Source organism: Lutjanus erythropterus, unplaced genomic scaffold (genome assembly GCF_056507025.1).
Source record: "Lutjanus erythropterus isolate fLutEry1 unplaced genomic scaffold, fLutEry1.hap2 Scaffold_203, whole genome shotgun sequence".
Taxonomy (NCBI): Eukaryota; Metazoa; Chordata; class Actinopteri; order Lutjaniformes; family Lutjanidae; genus Lutjanus; species Lutjanus erythropterus.
The window spans coordinates 10,001-15,000 of record NW_028146680.1 but is presented as its reverse complement, the minus strand read 5'-3'; positions in this window follow the sequence as shown (position 1 = coordinate 15,000).

The following is a 5,000-nucleotide window of genomic DNA, read 5'->3' as shown; positions in this document are numbered from 1 at the left end:
GGAAGGGCCGCGGGCCCGGTTTTACGGCCTGGCCCTCTGACCCGCACGGACGGACGGGGCGTTTCCTACCGTGTTCACAGGGCCCCCCGGAGGTCCGGCCTGGCCCTCTGACCGGGGCCTAGGGGCCTCCCTTACCAGGGACCCAGCCTGGCCCTGTGAACCCCAGGCCCTGGGGGGATGCCTTACCAGGGATCCAGCCTGACCCTCTGACCCCCAGGCCCTGGGGGGGGGGGGGGGATGCCTTACCAGGGATCCAGCCTGGCCCTGTGACCCCCCAGGCCCTGGGGGGATGCCTTACCAGGCATCCAGCCTGACCCTCTGACCCCCAGGCCCTGGGGGGGGATGCCTTACCAGGCATCCAGCCTGACCCTCTGACCCCCAGGCCCTGGGGGGGGGGGGATGCCTTACCAGGGATCCAGCCTGGCCCTGTGACCCCCAGGCCCTGGGTGGGGATGCCTTACCAGGGATCCAGCCTGGCCCTGTGACCCCCAGGCCCTGGGTGGGGATGCCTTACCAGGGATCCAGCCTGGCCCTCTGACCCCCCAGGCCCTGGGGGGGATGCCTTACCAGGGATCCAGCCTGGCCCTCTGACCCCCCCAGGCCCTGGGGGGGATGCCTTACCAGGGATCCAGCCTGGCCCTGTGACCCCCAGGCCCTGGGTGGGGATGCCTTACCAGGGATCCAGCCTGACCCTCTGACCCCCAGGCCCTGGGGGGGGGGATGCCTTACCAGTGGGCCAGCCTGGCCCTGTGACCCCCCCCAGGCCCTGGGGGGATGCCTTACCAGGCATCCAGCCTGACCCTCTGACCCCCAGGCCCTGGGGGGGGGGGGATGCCTTACCAGGCATCCAGCCTGACCCTCTGACCCCCAGGCCCTGGGGGGGGGGGGGGGATGCCTTACCAGGGATCCAGCCTGGCCCTGTGACCCCCAGGCCCTGGGTGGGGATGCCTTACCAGGGATCCAGCCTGGCCCTCTGACCCCCCCAGGCCCTGGGGGGGATGCCTTACCAGGGATCCAGCCTGGCCCTGTGACCCCCAGGCCCTGGGTGGGGATGCCTTACCAGGGATCCAGCCTGGCCCTCTGACCCCCCCAGGCCCTGGGTGGGGATGCCTTACCAGGGATCCAGCCTGGCCCTCTGACCCCCCCAGGCCCTGGGTGGGGATGCCTTACCAGGGATCCAGCCTGGCCCTCTGACCCCCCCAGGCCCTGGGGGGGATGCCTTACCAGGGATCCAGCCTGACCCTCTGACCCCCAGGCCCTGGGTGGGGATGCCTTACCAGGGATCCAGCCTGGCCCTCTGACCCCCCAGGCCCTGGGGGCTCCCTTACCAGGGATCCAGCCTGGCCCTCTGACCCCCAGGCCCTGGGGGGCTCCCTTCCCCGGACTCTCCGCCCCACCCCTGGGCTCGGGCTCTCTTCTCCGGACCCGCTGCCACCACCCACCCCACAACCCACTTCACCCCCAGACCCGGCCTCTCTTCTCCGGACCCGCTGCACCCCCCCAGGCCCTGGGGGGGATGCCTTACCAGGGATCCAGCCTGGCCCTGTGACCCCCAGGCCCTGGGTGGGGATGCCTTACCAGGGATCCAGCCTGACCCTCTGACCCCCAGGCCCTGGGGGGGGGGATGCCTTACCAGTGGGCCAGCCTGGCCCTGTGACCCCCCCCAGGCCCTGGGGGGATGCCTTACCAGGCATCCAGCCTGACCCTCTGACCCCCAGGCCCTGGGGGGGGGGGGATGCCTTACCAGGCATCCAGCCTGACCCTCTGACCCCCAGGCCCTGGGGGGGGGGGGGGGATGCCTTACCAGGGATCCAGCCTGGCCCTGTGACCCCCAGGCCCTGGGTGGGGATGCCTTACCAGGGATCCAGCCTGGCCCTCTGACCCCCCCAGGCCCTGGGGGGGATGCCTTACCAGGGATCCAGCCTGGCCCTGTGACCCCCAGGCCCTGGGTGGGGATGCCTTACCAGGGATCCAGCCTGGCCCTCTGACCCCCCCAGGCCCTGGGTGGGGATGCCTTACCAGGGATCCAGCCTGGCCCTCTGACCCCCCCAGGCCCTGGGTGGGGATGCCTTACCAGGGATCCAGCCTGGCCCTCTGACCCCCCCAGGCCCTGGGGGGGATGCCTTACCAGGGATCCAGCCTGACCCTCTGACCCCCAGGCCCTGGGTGGGGATGCCTTACCAGGGATCCAGCCTGGCCCTCTGACCCCCCAGGCCCTGGGGGCTCCCTTACCAGGGATCCAGCCTGGCCCTCTGACCCCCAGGCCCTGGGGGGCTCCCTTCCCCGGACTCTCCGCCCCACCCCTGGGCTCGGGCTCTCTTCTCCGGACCCGCTGCCACCACCCACCCCACAACCCACTTCACCCCCAGACCCGGCCTCTCTTCTCCGGACCCGCTGCACCCCCCCAGGCCCTGGGGGGGATGCCTTACCAGGGATCCAGCCTGGCCCTGTGACCCCCAGGCCCTGGGTGGGGATGCCTTACCAGGGATCCAGCCTGACCCTCTGACCCCCAGGCCCTGGGGGGGGGGATGCCTTACCAGTGGGCCAGCCTGGCCCTGTGACCCCCCCCAGGCCCTGGGGGGATGCCTTACCAGGCATCCAGCCTGACCCTCTGACCCCCAGGCCCTGGGGGGGGGGGGATGCCTTACCAGGCATCCAGCCTGACCCTCTGACCCCCAGGCCCTGGGGGGGGGGGGGGGATGCCTTACCAGGGATCCAGCCTGGCCCTGTGACCCCCAGGCCCTGGGTGGGGATGCCTTACCAGGGATCCAGCCTGGCCCTCTGACCCCCCCAGGCCCTGGGGGGGATGCCTTACCAGGGATCCAGCCTGGCCCTGTGACCCCCAGGCCCTGGGTGGGGATGCCTTACCAGGGATCCAGCCTGGCCCTCTGACCCCCCCAGGCCCTGGGTGGGGATGCCTTACCAGGGATCCAGCCTGGCCCTCTGACCCCCCCAGGCCCTGGGTGGGGATGCCTTACCAGGGATCCAGCCTGGCCCTCTGACCCCCCCAGGCCCTGGGGGGGATGCCTTACCAGGGATCCAGCCTGACCCTCTGACCCCCAGGCCCTGGGTGGGGATGCCTTACCAGGGATCCAGCCTGGCCCTCTGACCCCCCAGGCCCTGGGGGCTCCCTTACCAGGGATCCAGCCTGGCCCTCTGACCCCCAGGCCCTGGGGGGCTCCCTTCCCCGGACTCTCCGCCCCACCCCTGGGCTCGGGCTCTCTTCTCCGGACCCGCTGCCACCACCCACCCCACAACCCACTTCACCCCCAGACCCGGCCTCTCTTCTCCGGACCCGCTGCACCCCCCCAGGCCCTGGGGGGGATGCCTTACCAGGGATCCAGCCTGGCCCTGTGACCCCCAGGCCCTGGGTGGGGATGCCTTACCAGGGATCCAGCCTGACCCTCTGACCCCCAGGCCCTGGGGGGGGGGATGCCTTACCAGTGGGCCAGCCTGGCCCTGTGACCCCCCCCAGGCCCTGGGGGGATGCCTTACCAGGCATCCAGCCTGACCCTCTGACCCCCAGGCCCTGGGGGGGGGGGGATGCCTTACCAGGCATCCAGCCTGACCCTCTGACCCCCAGGCCCTGGGGGGGGGGGGGGGATGCCTTACCAGGGATCCAGCCTGGCCCTGTGACCCCCAGGCCCTGGGTGGGGATGCCTTACCAGGGATCCAGCCTGGCCCTCTGACCCCCCCAGGCCCTGGGGGGGATGCCTTACCAGGGATCCAGCCTGGCCCTGTGACCCCCAGGCCCTGGGTGGGGATGCCTTACCAGGGATCCAGCCTGGCCCTCTGACCCCCCCAGGCCCTGGGTGGGGATGCCTTACCAGGGATCCAGCCTGGCCCTCTGACCCCCCCAGGCCCTGGGTGGGGATGCCTTACCAGGGATCCAGCCTGGCCCTCTGACCCCCCCAGGCCCTGGGGGGGATGCCTTACCAGGGATCCAGCCTGACCCTCTGACCCCCAGGCCCTGGGTGGGGATGCCTTACCAGGGATCCAGCCTGGCCCTCTGACCCCCCAGGCCCTGGGGGCTCCCTTACCAGGGATCCAGCCTGGCCCTCTGACCCCCAGGCCCTGGGGGGCTCCCTTCCCCGGACTCTCCGCCCCACCCCTGGGCTCGGGCTCTCTTCTCCGGACCCGCTGCCACCACCCACCCCACAACCCACTTCACCCCCAGACCCGGCCTCTCTTCTCCGGACCCGCTGCACCCCCCCAGGCCCTGGGGGGGATGCCTTACCAGGGATCCAGCCTGGCCCTGTGACCCCCAGGCCCTGGGTGGGGATGCCTTACCAGGGATCCAGCCTGACCCTCTGACCCCCAGGCCCTGGGGGGGGGGATGCCTTACCAGTGGGCCAGCCTGGCCCTGTGACCCCCCCCAGGCCCTGGGGGGATGCCTTACCAGGCATCCAGCCTGACCCTCTGACCCCCAGGCCCTGGGGGGGGGGGGATGCCTTACCAGGCATCCAGCCTGACCCTCTGACCCCCAGGCCCTGGGGGGGGGGGGGGGATGCCTTACCAGGGATCCAGCCTGGCCCTGTGACCCCCAGGCCCTGGGTGGGGATGCCTTACCAGGGATCCAGCCTGGCCCTCTGACCCCCCCAGGCCCTGGGGGGGATGCCTTACCAGGGATCCAGCCTGGCCCTGTGACCCCCAGGCCCTGGGTGGGGATGCCTTACCAGGGATCCAGCCTGGCCCTCTGACCCCCCCAGGCCCTGGGTGGGGATGCCTTACCAGGGATCCAGCCTGGCCCTCTGACCCCCCCAGGCCCTGGGTGGGGATGCCTTACCAGGGATCCAGCCTGGCCCTCTGACCCCCCCAGGCCCTGGGGGGGATGCCTTACCAGGGATCCAGCCTGACCCTCTGACCCCCAGGCCCTGGGTGGGGATGCCTTACCAGGGATCCAGCCTGGCCCTCTGACCCCCCAGGCCCTGGGGGCTCCCTTACCAGGGATCCAGCCTGGCCCTCTGACCCCCAGGCCCTGGGGGGCTCCCTTCCCCGGA